The following is a 22,205-nucleotide window of genomic DNA, read 5'->3' on the forward strand; positions in this document are numbered from 1 at the left end:
CTTTATACTTCTTATCTTTATGTTCTATGACAACATCTGCTTGTTCAGGAAAAGCGTAAAGTTCTGTTAGCAGTTGATTACATGTGTTTGCAGGTAACAGGTGATAATACAAATTCTGCATCGGCATGATAGAGATGACCAGTGTCCCCCACTTTACCATGGGCAGTAAGGTAATTGATACCTTTAAATCCAATCAGATCAAAATAACAATTCCAGAAAACCCAAAGCTAATTCAGAGAACCCATCCTTAAGGCCCCGCTGCTCTAAAATCACTTCCAATACTAATTTCCGTATCAGTAAGAGTTTGGAGAGAAGCACACCCATGAGTGGCATTGAGTAAGGGACTTTTAATATGGATTAGGCCTGGGTGTGGTGAAAATATAATGAATACTGTTTTTCTGAAAATAAATAAATTGAAAAAATTAAAAAAAAATATGGATTAGGCCTTGCACAGTAATGGGTAAGCGGTCTACTTAAGGCCCTGTTTCCATATCTCATGTGGGGCCCCAAGTCACCAGGGCCAATAGTTAGGAAAGAAAATTAGACATAAACTGGGGAGAGCAGATATTCATTAAGTGCTCATTATCACATGCCCTCTGCTCTTCTAGGCCCCACAGTGGCATCCTTTGTTCACCTCATCCCTACTGATATTGCTGGCATTCACAACTAATGCCAGAGGCTGGTGTAATGTTCGTATAGGTCCCTTTTGACTCAGCTATGGATAGTAATCACGGCTGGCAGTCTTGCCTCACATGCAGATCCCTCTGGAATTGAGCTAAGTCCTATATTTGCCCTTGGTTCTGGTCATCTCCTCTGCTGTGTATAATCCCATGTCAGATTGGCAGGCCCTCTGCGGCAAGTTCTCCAGATAGATCCTCAGCCAAATTTGAGTTCTGCATGCCCTGGGTAGCTGAAGGTGGTTTGGACAAGCTATATTTATATGCCTTCCTCTGTTCCACTACACCGTACTCCTGGGTTTACATTAAAGAAACACTTTGATCAAGGGCAGCATAGGAAGTCGTCTTCCAGAGCCCTAAGTGAGGAGTCAGAATAAAGATTACATTCCTCAGAGTTCACTTAATTTTAGTGGGTGCTTCTAAAGCACCCCTACCATTTCAGCTTATGGTCTATGTACAATATGTGCATAATGGGTGGGATGGGGGCCGGGGGGTGGGAGAGAGAGAGAGAGAGAATGAGTCCTATGGATCCAATGGATCCAATAGTGTGTTGGTCATCTGGCTCTGTGAGGGAGAAAAGCCCTGGCATGTAGTGTGCTAATTTCTGGGATGAAATGGCTGGTTTCAAGCTAGCAATGACTTAACGACCTGCTCAGAAAATTTTTGAATTTTTAAAAAAGTAACCTTGCTAGCCAGGATAAGCTGACTCCAGCATTCAGCTGCCTGGAACGTTCCTTTATCTGTCTTTGTTTCCTTCGTATTTATCTATTGTCTTTTACAACTCCACAGCCACAAAGTGTAGGCTTTGTTTTCTTTTTAAAATTTTTTAAAAGATTTTATTTATTTATTTGAGAGAGAGACAGAGAGAGAAAGTGAGCGAGCATGTGTTTGAGCACACGAGCAAGGGGGAAGGAGTAGAGGGGAGGGGAAGAAGACACTCCATTAAGCAGGGAGCCAGATGTGGAACTTGATTCCAGGACCCTGGGATCATGACCCTAGCCCAAGGCAGATGCTTAACTGACTGAGCCACCCAGGTACCCTGGGCTTTGTTTTCTTTCCAGTCTATCACATCCTTCTATTTTTGGAGTATTAAGCCTCTTAGCTAGGGAAATCATATAATTTGTCATCTGAATCAGGACTTTTTTGAAAGTGAAAGGGAGCACTCTTAATTATTCATCAGGATAATAGGAACAAACCAATACTGTCCCAGAAAACTGGAATATGTGGTCACCAGACTCATGACCTAGTCTTCATAATGAGTAATTGTATCTTCCATAAAATATAGGAATACTCTATGACCTGAGTTCTCCATGCTTCCTTCCCAAAGAAATTTAAGAAATCTTTCGCATCCAAAGCCTAGTTTTCAAGCCTGTTGTCTTGTTAAATATGCCTCCAATGTGGGGAGGCTACAAGGAAACATCCACTATTTTAATATTTTTATCCCTTCCTGTCAATAAATATAAATATCCTTACAGACTGTTGAAAGGGAAGCCCTGTCTTTGAAGTCAGACTGGGATACAAATTCAGGTTCTGCCATCATATAGTTTGTGATCGTGAGCAAGTTTCTCGATTTCTTAGAGCATTAGTTTTGTAGTCAGTGAGTTGGGGCATGGTGGAGTTGGAGTTTAGTGGTGTTACCAGCTCTTCCTGATTCACCGAGACTATCCTGATCTTAAAACTAAAATTCTGTATCTCAGGAACCCTCCCAGTCCTGGGCAGACAACCCAGAACAATTGGTATGAAGCTCACATATCATGTAATAGTACATCTCCTCTAGATGGAACTGCTACCCCCAGGGGAGGGTGAGTGAGTGGTCAGAGATCAACTACCTAGAAATTTTTTTTTAGTTTTGCTTTATTCTGTGTCTCTATTGTTCTACTTTATTGCCCCCTCTGCCAGGAAAGTTACCATCTGTCTGATGGACATACTCACTGATGAAGAGTTTGTCCTTTAAGTCATCTCAGTAATGTGATTAATTATTAGGCACAAAATAAGAATTCCGAAGATGAATTGGATATAATTCTAGCCCCAAAATGACTCTTTAAAGAAAACCTCTGTATTCCTCTTGCCAAGAAAAGTCTATGTTGCCAGTGGTGGATATTATCCTCCTGTTACTTCTGTTGGAATGATCACCGCAATCTGAGAGGCAGAGGATCAATCAAGCGAGACATTCCATCCACACCTCTGGGGACCAGTATGGCACTGTTTTCTCACAAAGGCTTTATTTAGACTGGCTTAATAAGAGTCTCTCTTTTTAAAACATAATGTGAGTTTAATACTGATGACAGGGGCTGGACGGCCAGTGGAGAAGCAAGTCTTCTATTCCCTGAGAAGGTTCAGCTGATGTAGCTACAGCATGAGTTCCTCTCCCCAAGTCTGAGTGGTGCAGCCCTGACAGGTAGGAATTAGCTCTCGAGGGGCCTGTTTGGTCTCAGAGACTCATTCCAACTGTGACACCTTGGCCTCAGCTACCCCATTATGCGAGGTGGAATAAATGACTCTTGCAGAGGCAAGGCTTGGGGTGACATCAACGTTTTTCCATCTGGAAAGAATTGAAATCATCAGCTCATTTTTGGTAGTTTTCTAGGGAGTAAAGTTTGTGATTTAAGAAATTATGACTTGGAACTCAATTTGGGACAAAAGATGCTTTTTTCTACTTTTACCATGCACAACACCTTCATTATCATCTCTTCAAGCAAACCTCCCTTTTCTAAGTTGGCAGGCACTTCACGGTTGGTGTTACTAAACCCAATTCTTCTTGAAACAACACATATTCCATGCACTGGCTGGAAGGGAAGGATTAGCGAACTTCCATTCTTCCTTTAATTCCAATCTGCCTCCCATTCTTGCGAGTAAGTCATACTGGAGGCAGCAGTAGGAAGAGCAAGGATTAGGAACCATCACAGTGCCTGGCACGTGGTGGAGGTAATGAATGAGACCTAGTTGCTGCCCTGGCCATGCCATTAACTAGTTGTATGACCTACAAGTCCTTCCACCACTTTGGTTCTATTCCCACAGCTCTAAGTGAGGGGTTGGGCTGGGTAGTCCTCAAACCCTGTCCCATCTGTAAAAGCCAATGAGTTGCATGCTTCAGCAGCTTTTCTACTTTCTCCTTCTTTTTCTGGTTTGTGTTCCTCTCTGCCCCTCCTTAGAAACTGAGTAGATTGATGAGATGGCCTCTGTCAGGGATGAGGAGGGGATGGTGATTAAGCCTGGTTAGGAAAAAAAAAAATGGATGGCTCTTTTATACTCCACAGTCAAGTACTGCTTTCAACAGGAGCCTCTCCAAGGCACCAGTTGGATCTGTCCTCTTCTGCAGACATGGCTTCTGTCCTTTCTCGTATCAATCCTCATATTCCTTCTAACTCTAATCGATCATCTCCAACCTCGGGGAATGTCCCTTTATGGTTACTGGCAGTGTGTGCTGGTAAACCAGCTCTCTTAAAATGAAGTCCTAATTTGTAGTGTTTGTTCATTTTCAGGGTGTAAATATTATTTCTGTGGCTGATTTCAAGCCAACAAAATTTGAACAACCTTCTTGAGAATTTCCTGACTATTTAACTCTGTTCTTATGAGCTGGTGTGAACTGATTCCAGCACACCACTTGGCCTGGCATAGATTGTAAATAGAAACCAGACCTTCTACTTCTTACATTGGTCTATAGTATTAACACAATGTGGCACACATAGTAGGAACACAAGTGAAACCACTGGTTGACAGAGCCTCTTTGCACCTTGATTAGTACAATCTTTCTTACTTTCTGCTGTAGACTGAAGGCTTATATCTTCCCAAAATTCATATGTTGAAACCTAATCCCCATTGTGATAGTATTAGGAGGTGAGGACTTTGGGAAGCTGTTAGTTCATAAGGGTGGGGCTCTCATGAATGAGATTAGTGCCCTTTCAAAAGAGACCCCCCACAGAGTTCTCTCACTCCTTTCCACCACATGAAGACACAGTGAAAAATGGCTGTCTGTGAACCAGGAAGGAGACCCTCGCCAGACACCAAATTAGCCGGTGCCTTGATGTTGGGCTTCCCAGCCTCTAGAATTGTAACAAATGAATTCCTGTTGTTTATAAGTCACCCAGTCTATCCTGTTCTGTTATAGCAGCCTGAACAGACTTAAGTATCTCCATAATCTTTCTTAGGGACAGTAACTGTAATCATTTCCAAGATGGTCTTGGCCCAACCCCTAATTCATTCTATTTATTGTGACTTTCTCTTCAGTTTATAAATTAGTCTGGTTTGCTTTTTTTTTTTTCCTGTTCCTGTCCTCTTCTGGTACTTTGATATTTAATGCACACATACACACCCATAAAAACAAAATCACCTTTAAACTTCCCTGTTTGTATCTTGGGAAAAAGAAGGTACACCTAGAGCTTAGCTTCAAGCCTTGTGAACTCCACCTCACACTGGAGTTTTCTTGTGGTCCATGTCAGTCTGTAAGGTACTCAAAGGTTCCTTCTTGAAATGTCATCCATGGTGATCTCTGGGAGTTGTACATCAGGTCAGAGGAATATTTTAGAGACCAACATATTATTAGCAAATCAGATACTGACTACCACAAAAGCTTTCATTAAAATTAAAGAACCGCCTCTACTGCGCTCTTTCCCCTTTCAGTTCTTTCCTTGTTTAACTTTTGCCCTAACTTTGTTATGCAAGCTTACTTTGTAGGGCTGTGCCAGTTGTGGCTCTGGGACCAAGTGTTCCTTTTTCAGGCAGAGATGTTTCATCTGGAGCCAGCCTTGCCTTTTCTTGCAGCCATAATGTAAGCATGAAAATATGAAAATGAACAGCACAAATAAGGTTTTATGGCTTTCTCCAGCGACGTTGGAAGCCGGGAAAAGGCAATAACAGAATTCAATCCTTCATCCTCCTTTCCTATTAACTTGATTTCAAATTTTCTTCCAGAATAAATAATCGACAAATTTCTTTATTAGTGTGGAACTGGAAGAAGTGGAAGAAGTGTGGTCATTTTGGCTAAGGCATGTCAGTACTGTTCTTCCCTGGCAGTTCTGCTTTGTGGAGTTTAGTGTTGGGTTTGCAATTTCTACCAGGCAATATGGCAAAGACTAAATTAAGAGGGTGATGAGGTTGCTGTGTAGGGGTCCAAGAACAGATATCAGGGGTCAAGGCTTAGGTGTGCTGGCAGAGATGAGCTCAAGACCAAATTGTGCATGCATTGGCTATACTCATGCTCAGGGGTGCAGTCCATTCTCCAAAATGGAAAAATGTAAGAAAACTACCAGAAATAGTGAAGTCTTCCACAAATTAAAAGCAATCATATTCTTCCTAGACTTCAGGAGTCAAAGCATTAGGACCTATTTAGCAATCTGATTGCAAATTAGATTAGAGAGCAGAGACACATATACACATTCCAAAAGTGGCACACGAGATAATTGTGAGAAGGCATGGTGAGGGCCAGCCTGTAGAAAAATTTTATGATTACTTTTGGCATCCCCAACTTCTCTGTCCTACCTTCTTATCTTGTTTCTAGAGTCTTACGACTTCTTACCCTTTCCAGGACCTTCCAACTCCACCCATTCAGTGAGATGGTGGATTCTTGCTAAAACAGAGATGCTTCCAGGAGAATGCCAATTTACACATAAATATCACCCTCATTTTGTGCTCTATTCCAATGATGTACAAATGTGCATGCATACTTAGAATAATTTGGGAAGCCTTTCAAAATGCCAATCTATTCCCTTCCTTTCTCACTTTCATCCAAGGAAACAGGGCAGTAAAGGGGTGGTGGTACTATGAGGATGTGGTATTGGGAGGCAGCCTGATGGCTGAGGAACAAAGTGAGAAGATGTAGAGGTCACAGCTGGAGAAGGCAGCTGGAAGGCTGTGCATTGGTTGCTTTTAGCAAATAAGCTAATTGAGAAAATGGGTAAAATATTGAGGAGAGTCCATTGATATTTCTCAACATCTGAGGCAAGATCTTCAAATGTGGAAATAGGGAAGGCCAGAAAGATCCCGAGGTGTTGGACTGAAGCTGTAAATAATGGTATGAACTCATGAATTCTTACATATATACATATATATACACACACAGGTATAGAAATAGTTTGAGCATACCATGTCCCCAGATCTTGATTTTTACACTCTTCCTCCACTCAAAGGAGCAGGGCTCCTTAGAAGAATGGCTGACTATAAGGCTAAGGTGAGGAAAGAACCAGATGAACCTGAATCATCGTGTGTTAAGACCAAAAGTAATGCTCAAAGAATGATGGGGATATATCAATAGGACAAATAAGTCAACTTGAAGAGCTCCCACTAGCCAAATCTAGGACAACTAAAACATCAAATAAATAAGGAAAACACTGGATTGAAACTCATGAATAAAATAAGGATCCGTAAGTTCACATTGATATAAATAAATGTGTAAACAAACAAATGAAGGAAAGAAGTGGTTCTTCCTTACATTATAGTTCCAACTACTAAGTGTACAAATTTGATGTATAGTATATCGGTGTGATATTGGATTGTCTCCCCACAAAATACTAATTGAATAAAAAGAAAAGTGGTGAGTTTGCAGTGGAGAACATGGCAGACATTTGGCCAGATGATCAAGATTAACATCACCAATAGTGGGACAAGCCATAATGTAGCCTCTGAATGTGACATGCTGAGAAGAGCACAGCAGCTTTTCTCCACTTCTTCTGCCAAGAATGCAGGGCTTGTGTCTAAGGAAACATTCAACTGATCCAAGTGGAGGGTCATCCTAGTGAATGAAAAGTCTGTTTCTTTAAGACTGTCAAGTACACAGAGCCAGGGAAAGGAAAGACTATTCCAGACTGAAGGAGAACAATGAGACGATGGGTGTTCCTCGGGAAGAATGAGAAAAGAGACATTCAGACAGTTGGAGAAATTTGAATGGGGTCAGTGGATTGGAAGGTGGTGTTGTGTTGATGTTGATTTTTGATTGGGACAGTGGTCTGATGGTTTCACAAAAGAGTGTTCTTGTTTTGTGAAAGTAGACATGGAATATTTAGGAGTCTTGAGTCATGATGTTACAAAAAAGACTGTCTCTCTCTGTACATATACATACACACACACACACATAAACATACACACAGACATATACATATATATATATATCACTTATATTTATACACAGATAAGCAAATAAAAACCATGTATTTCTCTATTAATAACTATAAATATACTTTACAATTATATCTGTGTGTTAGAGTTACTAAAATTAGTATAGATATATAAAGCTCTTGGACATTAATAGAGAAATGAAATGGTAACTTCTGAAATTTTTTCCATCGTTACTTGTCATCATTTGCATCAAATGCACACAAGAAATAATGGACCCATTTAACTTCCTCAGAGTTCATGAAATATCCCTTTTTGGTCATCACATTAGAATGAAAATCTGTGACACCAAACTAGTCATTCATTTAAAGATTTTTTTTTTTTTTTGAGAGAGAGAGAGTGTGTGTGTGTGTGTGTGTGTGTGTGTGTGTGTGTGTGAATGAGTGGGGTTGGGGGCAGAGGGAGAGACTCTTTAAGCAGACTCCTCTCTGGGTGCAGAGCCTGATGTGGGGCTTGATCTCACAATCCTGAGATCATGACCTGAACCAAAAACCAAGAGTCGGATTCTTTTTTTTTTTTTATAAACATATATTTTTATCCCCAGGGGTACAGGTCTGTGAATCACCAGGTTTACACACTTCACAGCACTCACCAAAGCACATACCCTCCCCAATGTCCATAATCCCAGCCCCTTCTCCCAAACCCCCTCCCCCCAGCAACCCTAAGTTTGTTTTGTGAGATTAAGAGTCACTTATGGTTTGTCTCCCTCCCAATCCCATCTTGTTTCATTTATTCTTCTCCTACCCACTTAAGCCCCCATGTTGCATCACCACTTCCTCATATCAGGGAGATCATATGATAGTTGTCTTTCTCTGCTTGACTTATTTCGCTAAGCATGATATGCTCTAGTTCCATCCATGTTGTCGCAAATGGAAAGATTTCATTTCTTTTGATGGCTGCATAGTATTCCATTGTGTATATATACCACATCTTCTTGATCCATTCATCTGTTGATGGACATCTAGGTTCTTTCCATAGTTTGGCTATTGTGGACATTGCTGCTATAAACATTCGGGTGCATGTGCCCCTTTGGATCACTACGTTTGTATCTTTAGGGTAAATACCCAATAGTGCAATTGCTGGGTCATAGGGCAGTTCTATTTTCAACATTTTGAGGAGCCTCCATGCTGTTTTCCAGAGTGGCTGCACCAGCTTGCATTCCCACCAACAGTGTAGGAGGGTTCCCCTTTCTCCGCATCCTCGCCAGCATCTGTCATTTCCTGACTTGTTGATTTTAGCCATTCTGACTGGTGTGAGGTGATATCTTATTGTGGTTTTGATTTGTATTTCCCTGATGCCGAGTGATATGGAGCACTTTTTCATGTGTCTGTTGGCCATCTGGATGTCTTCTTTGCAGAAATGTCTGTTCATGTCCTCTGCCCATTTCTTGATTGGATTATTTGTTCTTTGGGTGTTGAGTTTGCTAAGTTCTTTATAGATTCTGGACACTAGTCCTTTATCTGATATGTCATTTGCAAATATCTTCTCCCATTCTGTCAGTTGTCTTTTGATTTTGTTAACTGTTTCCTTTGCTGTGCAAAAGCTTTTGATCTTGATGAAATCCCAATAGTTCATTTTTGCCCTTGCTTCCCTTGCCTTTGGCGTTGTTCCTAGGAAGATGTTGCTACGGCTGAGGTCGAAGAGGTTGCTGCCTGTGTTCTCCTCAAGGATTTTGATGGATTCCTTTCGCACATTGAGGTCCTTCATCCATTTTGAGTCTATTTTTGTGTGTGGTGTAAGGAAATGGTCCAATTTCATTTTTCTGCATGTGGCTGTCCAATTTTCCCAGCACCATTTATTGAAGAGGCTGTCTTTTTTCCATTGGACATTCTTTCCTGCTTTGTCGAAGATTAGTTGACCATAGAGTTGAGGGTCTATTTCTGGGCTCTCTATTCTGTTCCACTGATCTATGTGTCTGTTTTTGTGCCAGTACCATGCTGTCTTGATGATGACGGCTTTGTAATAGAGCTTGAAGTCCGGAATTGTGATGCCACCAACGTTGGCTTTCTTTTTCAATATCCCTTTGGCTGTTTGAGGTCTTTTCTGGTTCCATATAAATTTTAGAATTATTTGTTCCATTTCTTTGAAAAAGATGGATGGTACTTTGATAGGAATTGCATTAAATGTGTAGATTGCTTTAGGTAGCATAGACATTTTCACAATATTTATTCTTCCAACCCAGGAGCATGGAACATTTTTCCATTTCTTTGTGTCTTCCTCAATTTCTTTCATGAGTACTTTATATTTTCTGAGTATAGATTCTGTGTCTCTTTGGTTAGGTTTATTCCTAGGTATCTTATGGTTTTGGGTGCAATTGTAAATGGGATGGACTCCTTAATTTCTCTTTCTTCTGTCTTGCTGTTGGTGTAGAGAAATGCAACTGATTTCTGTGCATTGATTTTATATCCTGACACTTTACTGAATTCCTGTATAAGTTCTAGCAGTTTTGGAGTGGAGTCTTTTGGGTTTTCCACATATAGTATCATATCATCTGCGAAGAGTGATAATTTGACTTCTTCTTTGCCGATTTGGATGCCTTTAATTTCCTTTTGTTGTCTGATTGCTGAGGCTAGGACCTCTAGTACTATGTTGAATAGCAGTGGTGATAATGGACATCCCTGCCATGTTCCTGACCTTAGCGGAAAAGCTTTCAGTTTTTCTCCATTGAGAATGATATTTGCGGTGGGTTTTTCATAGATGGCTTTGATGATATTGAGGTATGTGCCCTCTATCCCTACACTTTGAAGAGTTTTGATCAGGAAGGGATGCTGTACTTTGTCAAATGCTTTTTCAGCATCTATTGAGAGTATCATATGGTTCTTGTTCTTTCTTTTATTGATGTGTTGTATCACACTGACTGATTTGCGGATGTTGAACCAACCTTGCAGCCCTGGAATAAATCCCACTTGGTCATGGTGAATAATCTTTTTAATGTACTGTTGAATCCTATTGGCTAGTATTTTGTTGAGTATTTTCGCATCTGTGTTCATCAAGGATATTGGTCTATAGCTCTCTTTTTTGGTGGGATCCTTGTCTGGTTTTGGGATCAAGGTGATGCTGGCCTCATAAAATGAGTTTGGAAGTTTTCCTTCCATTTCTATTTTTTGGAACAGTTTCAGGAGAATAGGAATTAGTTCTTCTTTAAATGTTTGGTAGAATTCCCCCGGGAAGCCGTCTGGCCCTGGGCTTTTGTTTGTTTGGAGATTTTTAATGACTGTTTCAATCTCCTTACTGGTTATGGGTCTGTTCAGGCTTTCTATTTCTTCCTGGTTCAGTTGTGGTAGTTTATATGTTTCTAGGAATGCATCCATTTCTTCCAGATTGTCAAATTTGTTGGCGTAGAGTTGCTCATAGTATGTTCTTATAATAGTTTGTATTTCTTTGGTGTTAGTTGTGATCTCTCCTCTTTCATTCATGATTTTATTTATTTGGGTCCTTTCTCTTTTCTTTTTGATAAGTCGGGCCAGGGGTTTATCAATTTTATTAATTCTTTCAAAGAACCAGCTCCTACTTTTGTTGATTTGTTCTATTGTTTTTTTGGTTTCTATTTCATTGATTTCTGCTCTGATCTTTATGATTTCTCTTCTCCTGCTGGGCTTAGGGTTTCTTTGTTGTTCTTTCTCCAGCTCCTTTAGGTGAAGGGTTAGGTTGTGTACCTGAGACCTTTCTTGTTTCTTGAGAAAGGCTTGTACCGCTATATATTTTCCTCTCAGGACTGCCTTTGTTGTGTCCCACAGATTTTGAACCGTTGTATTTTCATTATCATTTGTTTCCATGATTTTTTTCAATTCTTCTTTAATTTCCCGGTTGTCCCATTCATTCTTTAGAAGGATGCTGTTTAGTCTCCATGTATTTGGATTCTTTTCAAACTTCCTTTTGTGGTTGAGTTCTAGCTTTAGAGCATTGTGGTCTGAAAATATGCAGGGAATGATCCCAATCTTTTGATACCGGTTGAGTCCTGATTTCGGACCGAGGATGTGATCTATTCTGTAGAATGTTCCATGTGCACTAGAGAAGAATGTGTATTCTGTTGCTTTGGGATGAAATGTTCTGAATATATCTGTGATGTCCATCTGGTCCAGTGTGTTGTTTTTTTTTTTTTTTTTTTTTTAAGATTTTATTTATTTATTTGACAGAGAGAGATCACAAGCAGGCAGAGAGGCAGGCAGAGAGAGAGGAGGAAGCAGGCTCCCTGCTGAGCAGAGAGCCCGATGCGGGGCTCGATCCCAGGACCTGGGATCATGACCTGAGCCGAAGGCAGCGGCTTAACCCACTGAGCCACCCAGGTGCCCCCAGTGTGTCGTTTAAGGCCTTTATTTCCTTGCTGATCTTTTGCTTGGATGATCTGTCCATTTCAATGAGGGGAGTGTTAAAGTCCCCTACTATTATTGTATTATTGTTGATGTGTTTCTTTGATTTTGTTATTAATTGTTTTATATAGTTGGCTGCTCCCACGTTGGGGGCATAGATATTTAAAATTGTTAGATCTTCTTGTTGGACAGACCCTTTGAGTATGATATAGTGTCCTTCCTCATCTCTTATTATAGTTTTTGGCTTAAAATCTAATTGATCTGATATAAGGATTGCCACTCCTGCTTTCTTCTGATGTCCATTAGCATGGTAAATTCTTTTCCTCCCCCTCACTTTAAATCTGGAGGTGTCTTCGGGCTTAAAATGAGTTTCTTGGAGGCAATATATAGATGGGTTTTGTTTTTTTATCCATTCTGATAGCCTGTGTCTTTTGACAGGGGCATTTAGCCCATTAACATTCAGGGTAACTATTGAGAGATATGAATTTAGGGCCATTGTATTGCCTATAAGGTGACTGTTACTGTATATGGTCTCTGTTCCTTTCTAATCTACCATTTGTAGGCTCTCTCTTTGCTTATAGGACCCCTTTCAAGATTTCCTGTAGAGCTGGTTTGGTGTTTGCAAATTCTTTCAGTTTTTGTTTGTCCTGGAAGCTTTTAATCTCTCCTTCTATTTTCAATGATAGCCTAGCTGGATATAGTATTCTTGGCTGCATGTTTTTCTCATTTAGTGCTCTGAAAATATCATGCCAGCTCTTTCTGGCCTGCCAGGTCTCTGTGGATAAGTCAGCTGCCAATCTAATATTTTTACCATTGTATGTTACAGACTTCTTTTCCCGGGCTGCTTTCAGGATTTTCTCTTTGTCACTGAGACTTGTAAATTTTACTATTAGGTGACGGAGTGTGGGCCTATTCTTATTGATTTTGAGGGGCGTTCTCTGAACCTCCTGAATTTTGATGCTCGTTCCCTTTGCCATATTGGGGAAATGCTCCCCAATAATTCTCTCCAGTATACCTTCTGCTCCCCTCTCTCTTTCTTCTTCTTCTGGAATCCCAATTATTCTAATGTTGTTTCGTCTTATGGTGTCACTTATCTCTCGAATTCTCCCCTCGTTGTCCAGTAGCTGTTTGTCCCTCTTTTGCTCAGCTTCTTTATTCTCTGTCATTTGGTCTTCTATATCACTAATTCTTTCTTCTGCCTCATTTATCCTAGCAGTGAGAGCCTCCATTTTTGATTGCACCTCATTAATAGCTTTTTTGATTTCAACTTGGTTAGATTTTAGTTCTTTTATTTCTCCAGAAAGGGCTTTTATATCTCTCGAGAGGGCTTCTCTCATATCTTCCATGCCTTTTTCGAGCCCGGCTAGAACCTTGAGAATTGTCATTCTGAACTCTAGATCTGACATATTACCAATGTCTGTATTGATTAGGTCCCTAGCCTTCGGTACTGCCTCTTGTTCTTTTTTTTGTGTTGAATTTTTCCATCTTGTCATTTTGTCCAGATAAGAGTATATGAAGGGGCAAGTAAAATACTAAAAGGGTGGCAACAACCCCAGGAAAATACGCTTTAACCAAATTAGAAGAGATCCAAAATTGTGAGGGGGGAAAAAGGGGATAAAAAGAGGTTCAAAAAGGAAGAAAGAAAGAAAAAGAAAAAAAAAGAAAAAAAGAAAAAAAAAGAATTTAAAAAAAAAGAAAACACCTTTCAAAAAGTGGTTGTTTTTCTGTTTCCAGAATTGCTGTTCTTCTTCTCTTCGATCTGCCGATGGCTTTTCAGGTGTTTGCAATCTTTAGATAAGCTATCTAGCTGAAGTAGTCTCAGCCTACTACTTCTCCGCCATCTTGACTCCTCCCCCCAAGAGTCGGATTCTTAAGTGACTGAGCCATCCAGGTGCCCTTCATTTATACCAGTATTTTAATAATCCTTCAAAGCCACAAGTAGCATTCATTCACACAGTATTTAATGAGCACTTACTATGTACCAGGCCCTGTTCAGCTGCTTTCAACAAGTAAGATCCCTGTCTTTGTGATGTTTCTATGTTAGATCGTGATTTCTGTGTGCTGTCTATGACATAAGGACAACAGTCATCTGGTGGATACCAGATCATGAAGTTGTGACCACACTGTAGCAGTATTAACACACACTGTGTTTATTCTGACTGAAAATGGAAACCGTTCATACTGTGCCTACTGGCGCAATCTTTCCACAACACCAGGCAACTGAGAAGCTCTTTTATAACATAACCGTGTTCCCTCAGTGATCTGCATGGGCTACACCTCTTTGGGCCATCTTGCACACAGGTGACTTTCAAAATTGTCTAAAACTTTTCAGCACCAGCACTCCCCTGAGAGAGCCACATGCTCTTGTGTGTCTGAGGCAAATATGTTTTCTGGACTGGAAATCAGAACCCTGTGTCCCCATTCTTGTGAATTCCAAACATGTGGGCATGAAAGAGATGAACACAAACCCTTACTTCTGTCTTTACCTGACTGTGGCTCTGACAGGCTCCGCGGACGAGGCTTAATGTGTTACCAATCGAAGAGAAGCTGAATATCTAGGCCTTGGACCCTGGAGGGAGACTGGGCATGCCAAAATGCTTCCTCTTCTCTGGGTCAGCTTAGGTAGAAGACTGGCCTTGGCCTTGAGCCCGACGTCCCCCTGGCTGCCCTGGCAATGACCCCAGCCTGACCTGGCTGAGCTTTCCTCCCTCTGCTATGAAATGCAGGTTAGGGAGGCTGGGGCAGGCCAGAGGGGTAAGCGTCTCTGCTAAAAGTTTCTTTTACCACAGTGTAGACATTGTGGTTTTGTTGGAATCAAATTTAGGTTTATGTGCATTTGGTTTTATGAAATACCCAGGGCCATTTGCCCAGGAGTGAAATGAGTTGACCCAGCTTGGCCACAAATGACATTCTGGTTAGAGATAAGCTCCTACAGGGAAGGGAAAGCCTACCTTCTCTAATGTTAAAAGTTCTCAAGGGGACAGTGTGGTGAGGGAGAAACAACACGAGGACCTAGGTTCTGCCACTGCTCTGCTGCCAGTCAGCTGTGTTACCAAAGGTAGGCCACTTGACCTCTCTGTGCCTGTTTTTTCGTCTCTAAAATGCATGGGGGGGGGGTGGTACTGGTATCCTCTTAAAACCGCCTCCAACTCAAACACTCTATGATTCTATTCAGGACTGCCTACATAATTTGCAGGGTCCAGAACAAAAATGAAAATGCAGAGCCCCTTGTTCAAAAAATATTAAGAATTTCATGACAGCAACAGCAGAACATTAAGGGATGCATACGGTCGTTCTAGCACAGGGCCCATGAAGCCTTGATTCTGTGGGTGTGTCCCCATCACTACCCTTCACTGATTACACTTGAAGGAGCATCTGCTTGATATAGTAAGAAGCACAGCATCTGCTTGATATAGTAAGAAGCACATGGGCTCTGCCATCAGAAAGACTCGGTCCGGGAGCCTGGGTGGCTCAGTCGGTTAAGTGTCTGCCATCGGCTCAGGTTATGATCCCAGGGTCCTGGGATCGAGCCCTGCATCGGGCCTCTCTCTCTCTTCCTTGCTTGCGCGCTCTCTCGTTATCTCTGTCTCTCGCTCTCTCTCAAATAAATAAATAAAATCTTAAAAAAAAAAAAAAAGGAAAAGAAAGAAAAGACTTGGGTCTTTCATGTTGGTCCTGTGTACTAGTGTGTGATCTTGGGTTACTCACATAACCACTGCGTGCCTCAATCTCCCCGTGTGTGAAACAGACAGAGCGCCCCCCACCCCAGCAGGCCGGTTGTCAGGGATAAAGACCAAGGCAGAGAGCACGCAGGAGGGGTTCAGGAAGCAGCAGTGCTGCAAGGTGCCATGTATTCACACGGAACGAAATTCCATCTGAAGGATGGTTTTGTGGAGCTACAACTTGTCAAAGCAAGGTTATGTGCTGTTAGAAAGACAGTCAGATTCAAAACAGACTTCATTTTTGTCAAAAAAAAAAAAAAGGCACAAGTGGTTTTTTACAGTAACTGCGTCTGTGGCGCTCTGCTTTCTGGACCACACACTCTCTGGTTTAGGAAGGCATTCTGTTCCCAACTGTAAATTATCTCCTGGGCCCCTTACTTTTTGCCCTCAGTTCCCTGTCCTCCCACTCTATCCCCTGGTGTTCAGGACTGCACACAGCTTCCGAGAAAACCATCTGAGTTTCACATTTATTTCATGGCTATTATTCTTGTTTGCTTTCCTTCATGTGCCGGCACACGTGCAGTCTTTCCCTGTTCCTGTGCAGCCAGAGATGACCAGCCTCACCTTGGGTCTCTCTCTGCTCTGCTTAATCCACCCAGCACAGGTCAGCTTCTGCTGAGGAGGGAATTCCACTCATTCCTTCCTATGCTCATTCTTCCCACCCTTCACTCACTCAGCATTTTTCTAGCACATATATGCTCTGGCCATGTTGCCATGTGCTGGGAATGTAGAGATGAATTAGGACTTTTGAGTAGCTCCAGAGGTAATGGGAGAGATGGAGGAGTGAACATAAAACCCCAGATACAAGGTATATACCTTTGGAGGGATTGCAGGGATGGGGTGGGGGAGAGAGGACTCCCATGAGTTTAGTTTCCACCTGGGTGAGTCAGAGAAGGGAATCTTTGGGGCTGGGTCTTGAAGTAGGAGTAGGAGTTTTCTAGGAAAAGATATGTCCATCTGAAAGCAACCCTGCAATCTCACTGCTGCTTTGCCATCCTTGAAGTTATCCCTTGACATTTCCCTGAGACATCTGTCTGAGGGTTACCCTTGGGAACTGCACGTTCACACACTGGACAGGCCCTGACACACACTCTACCATCTTGCTCTAGTGGATGAGAATGTCTAGAGGTGAGGACCCTCCATTCTCCTCTTTACCTTGGTGCTGTGGTGCTTCATTCCTTCCCCTTTTCTTTCCTTTTCTCTTAGGGGAAGATGTCCTTCCTCCTTCCAAAGGCAGCTCTTTCTCAGGGACTCCAAGCCAATATTGACAGAAAGGAATGGGAATAGAACTTTCCAGGTGAAGTAAAAAATTTCAACAACTGGGTAAAGATGGGAAAGTACCATGCATGTTTGGAAAATAGCAAACAATCCAGCTTCCAGCTTTGCTGAAGCTATCTAGTCTAAATTAATCTACTTGATGGGTATGAAAATCTACATATTCCTTTAGCAAAATATATACTAAATGACATAACTTAGGACATAACTTTGACATAACTTTGGCTTATGCTTCAACAAAAACGTTTATTTGAGTGCTTTATGTTTTTGTTAGGGAATGGATACACACACACACACACACACACATGAGATCATGAGGAGGGAAAGGAAATTAAGTTGGCATGGATTGTAAGGGAAATAATGCAGATAGACAGCATTTGATATAGGCCTTCAACAAAAGTACAATCTTTCAATGAAAAAGGGAAAAGTAGGATGTTTTGGGTAAATGGAACAGGAAGAAATTGTGTGTGTGTGTGTGTGTGTGTGTGTGTGTGTGTGTGTGTGTGTGACTGCATGTGTAGTGGGGTATGGTGTGTGAAAACATGTTCATAGAAGGGTAAGTTGCCTCATGGGCTAGAGTAGTGGTTCTCAAAGGAGGTGAGGTATTTATCCCTGGTGGTTCTCGATGGGGGTGATTTTATGTCCCAGGAAACAGCTGGCAATGTCTTTGGACATTTTTTGATTGTCATGACCTTGGGAGTGGGGTGCTACTTGCATTTAGTGGATAGAAGCCAGGGTTGATGCTAAATGTTCTATAATGCACAAAACAGTCCTGGACAACTAAGAATTATCCCATTTGAAATGTCAACAGTGCTGAGACTCAGAAATCCCGAGTCCTAGAAATGGCAGTCCTCGAAAGAAGTGACAAGAGATTAGGTTGGGAAGATAGATTAGTGTTAATTTGTGAAAGGTCTTAAATGCCATATAATATAATGGAGTTTTCTAGAAAAGCAAGTTTTATTTTTATTCATTTGATTGGTTGCATTTTACTCAGTGATACACATTTCTAATATGGTTCAATTAAAAGTGATGTTTAGAAGTAATAACAGAGAATTTTCTGCACAAAATTCTATTAACTAAAGCTTTGAGATCACTTGAACAATGATTTCTTACAGAAAAGGGTTTATTCCTGTCCCCTCACTCATTGCCAGCACGATTCCTTTGTCTCCTGCCACTCCCTCCTCACCTCTCCCTAAGGTGTCCAGAGTCACCTGGACCCATGAAGTACAAGGGTTGAACTCAGGGTAAAATGTGAACCCGGCCCCTTTGCCACTATGAGTTAACTGCTCACTTTTTTAGAGTTACTGTTAGGTGTGGGCTTTCAAGAAAGATGGGCTCTGATCCAGGACTAATACTGGATGTTTGTGAACAGAAGTCTGAGGATCACTTTTCTAAGCCTTATTTATATTGGAAAAGCTGAATTCAGAGTCTCCTCACTTGATTCAGTACTCCCCGCCCCCTACTCTTGTATATGAATCCTTGCTCCATCCCCAGAATTGGATGCTGGATCTACTCCATTATTAGGAAGTTGGTAATGAGCTGGGACTTACTTAGGAAACACAGAACTTCCAAGGCCTTCTAAAATCAGGTATCTGCCCAGAAAGTATTTCCCAAAATATGGGGGACTGAGCCACCCAGGTGCCCCAGCACCCTGTATTTTTATTTGCTAAATCTGGCAATCCTATCCCAGGGAGAAAATGAGAAGGCAGTCTTCTATTTTATTCAGTCAGTATCTGTGTGCACACACTTCTCAGGGGCAGCCTGCCTCTCTGAATATTATTGCTGGTGAAGATGTACCTCACATGGGCCCTTGACCCAAGACAACTACCTCACCTAAGGTTCTACTGAAGAAATCCTAGTCTTTAATGCTGGAGGTGGAGAAAAGGCTGCCTGGAGAGGGTTTACTCAGAGATACTGGTCTCTGATGTGGGAGATTTCGGAAGCATTTTCTTCATTTGACAGATACTAATTGAGCCCATTTAGTAAGAAAAAGGAACTAAGTAAGAAATACTTAGTAAGAAGAAGGAACTGAGTCATTTCTTATTAAAACAAAAGGTTCATTCCTGTTTTCATGATGCTTATATGCTTAAGAGGGTAGAGTTTTAATACTAATTTTAGTATCCTTAATTTTTATCCCAGAGTAGAACCTGAGTTAGATGGGACTCCATGTGTTGGCTTTGTCACACTTTAGCTTCCTGTTACTATTTGAATACATTTGCGTATTGCCCTGGTCATGTTTTCAAAATTCTTGCTATGTGGCATCTCTCACAGCAGATTTTATGAGAATACATAGTGATATATACTGGTGCAAAAAGAAAAGCTTTTAGGAGCATGACTGTCCTGGGCACTTTTTGTTTCTTGGCTGTGTGCATGTGTGTATGTGTGTTTGTGACTATATCTGGGCACACAGATGGTGAGTTTCTTAAAAATGCTGGGTGTACAAAGACTATCTCCTTTCTGAGTGAACCTTAATTAAAAAAAAACAAAAAACAAAAAACATTTTCTTGACTAGTTTAGTTGCAAAAGCAAACACATGGAGAAGATTCCAGTAATGACTTCTTACGCAGGAAAGATGGCCGCTGCTCAGAGCCTGGGTGAGGAGCAGACATTGAAATGTGGTTTGGCTCAGTCCCCTGGCAGAGCATGAGGGTGTTATGTTCCATTAGAGGCCCTGGTACTTTCTCAGAAACCTGTCAAATCAGGCACAGACTTGCTAGCAGCCACAACCGAAGGATCCTACTGACCCATGCCCAGTTCTCAGGAGGTAACTGGCAAGAGAGAAGAAAGCAAAACAAGCAACCAAATCCCTACGCACATTATAAATCTGACTTGGAAATTTTGCCTCAAGGCTGTCAAAAAATAGTAATAATGATTCCTAGGCCAGTTCTTGGGCATTTAGTCTTTAACGTAGAAAAAACATACATCCAATTATCTGACTATCAACTTGCTTTTTAAGTCTAGCCATTTCCAGGATCAGATGCTTCTGGTCCTTGAAAATAAACTTAGGTTATGCCACCCCCCCACCCCCGCCCCACGCGGCCAAAGCAAGGCCTTCGGGCCACTCTTCAGGAACCACACCTTGAAATCACATGCATCTCCTTTCCCTGTGAGATGTTTCCTTGATTATCTGAATCTCCACGCCAGGGATAAGTTGATTTGTCTCCATTCCGTCTGAAGTTGTGGTGATAGGTTTCCCTTGGATGAATGGAATGTGGATTAAGTTCCTCTGCTTGGCTTCTAAGTGAAGCCAGAATGAGCTAGAGAGAGTAATCTGGATATGGCCGTTTGCTGCCCTCTGGTGGAAAAGGTGGGGACTGAACTAGCGGTAAAGACTGTTCTTGAGCAAACACTACTAAAAGTGTCCACGCCCAGGTCCACCAGGAACAATTATACCTAAAGCTGTTAAGTTAAACTAAAATGTGAATCTACATGTCACAATAAAAAGCTATGTTAAATAAATGGAGTTTAAAAGGTTTCTTTATGACAGTCTGCTTTCACAGTAATGGGACTTTAATTCTACCCTCCTTTACTTCTGTTTGCTAAGAACTTGTTTCTCATTTTGCTATCTAAATTCCTTTTTTCCCCTTCAACCATTATTTCATGTATCTTGAGACAGTTATAAGAATCTTGTAAGGAGTAATCTTCAAACATTAAAAAAAAATGAAAACCAGCATTTGAATGAGAAAAACTAATTCTTACACACTCCAGATGATAAACTGGGATTTATACCTGTATGTTCAGATCAAAAGCCAAACCAAAACTCACTTCCAGAATTCAAATGAATCATGTTAGTTTTATACCTTCTGAGAGTCCCTCAATGCAAGTGAGAGGCTCTCTTTTTCAGACTTCTGCATGCAAACTGCACTTTGTTTATTTCTAAGTAGGCTCCCTGCCCAGCATCCAGCAAGGAGCCCAGCTCAAGGATTGAACTCAGGACCCTCAGATGCAGACGTGAGTTGAGATCAAGACTTGGATGCTTAACCAACTGAGTCACCCAGTCGCCCCTACAAATTACATTTTGAAGGAGACCACGCCTTTTTTTTTTTTTTAAGTCCTAAAAATGCCAAAATTCTCAAAAAGTCTAGACAGTAGAAGCATGCACTTCACATTTAAATCTAGGGCAGAATACATTTTAGAATCAGCAAAATTTTTGGAGTCTTGTGTGTGGGATATTAACATATTATGCATATAAGTGTATGGCTGACCTTTCAAATGTGTTCCAGTGACATCCAGAGCTATTATGTATTTTGCTTTTGTTTTTGTTTTGAATGAAGAAACTCTTCATGCCAGGCTAGTATTTGGTTCTATGGGAAGGCTTATTTACTTATGAATTAACTCAGTATATATTCAGCTGAGCACCCATGTGCCAGCAGGATGGAGGATATGCACCTTCTGCCTGGAGGTGCTTACAGAACTGAGTACCAGTGTCTCAAGAACAAGACCAACTGTGGTCAATATCATGAGAGAGGCAGAGATGAAGTGACATGGAAGTTCAGAATTGGAAGAGATTAATGCCAACCTCTGGAGCAGGCAAAACGAGGGGCGCCTGAACTGGGAATTAAGGGATGAATAGGATTTGGACATAAAATTATGCCACATGGCATAAATTTGGAAACTTCTTTGAAAGCAATAATTTTCCTGAGAAAATAAATTAAGGACTGCTAGTGAATTCCATGGAGATAAACTTTCACCACCCATTCAGGTGACTTCAGATACTGTCAATTCTTGATCGACTTCTGTCCTTTACAAAGAGATGTCTGCTTTCCTCCTCAAAATACTCTTCTCTCTCCTGACCAAAAGCAGTAAAACAAGAGAGGAGGTCGCCATTTTATCCCATCTCTCTGTCCCTATCGTTTCTGTAAGTCACCAATGCTACTCATTTGATATTTAGCGTGCACTTAGCATATGCCGGATACTCTGCAAGATACCAGAAGGCAACAATTAAACAAGCATACCTGATCCTTCATCTGAAAAAGCATTTACTGGATGGAGATAGCCAAATAAGCAATGGAACAGAAATTCTTAGTGTACAATAAGAAAACCATACACCCACAGAGGTCAATAACCTGCCTTCTGGTTTAAGGCAGTCTAGATTCGAATGTGGGCTCCATTGA

Source organism: Mustela nigripes, chromosome 2, assembly GCF_022355385.1.
Source record: "Mustela nigripes isolate SB6536 chromosome 2, MUSNIG.SB6536, whole genome shotgun sequence".
Classification (NCBI taxonomy): domain Eukaryota; kingdom Metazoa; phylum Chordata; class Mammalia; order Carnivora; family Mustelidae; genus Mustela; species Mustela nigripes.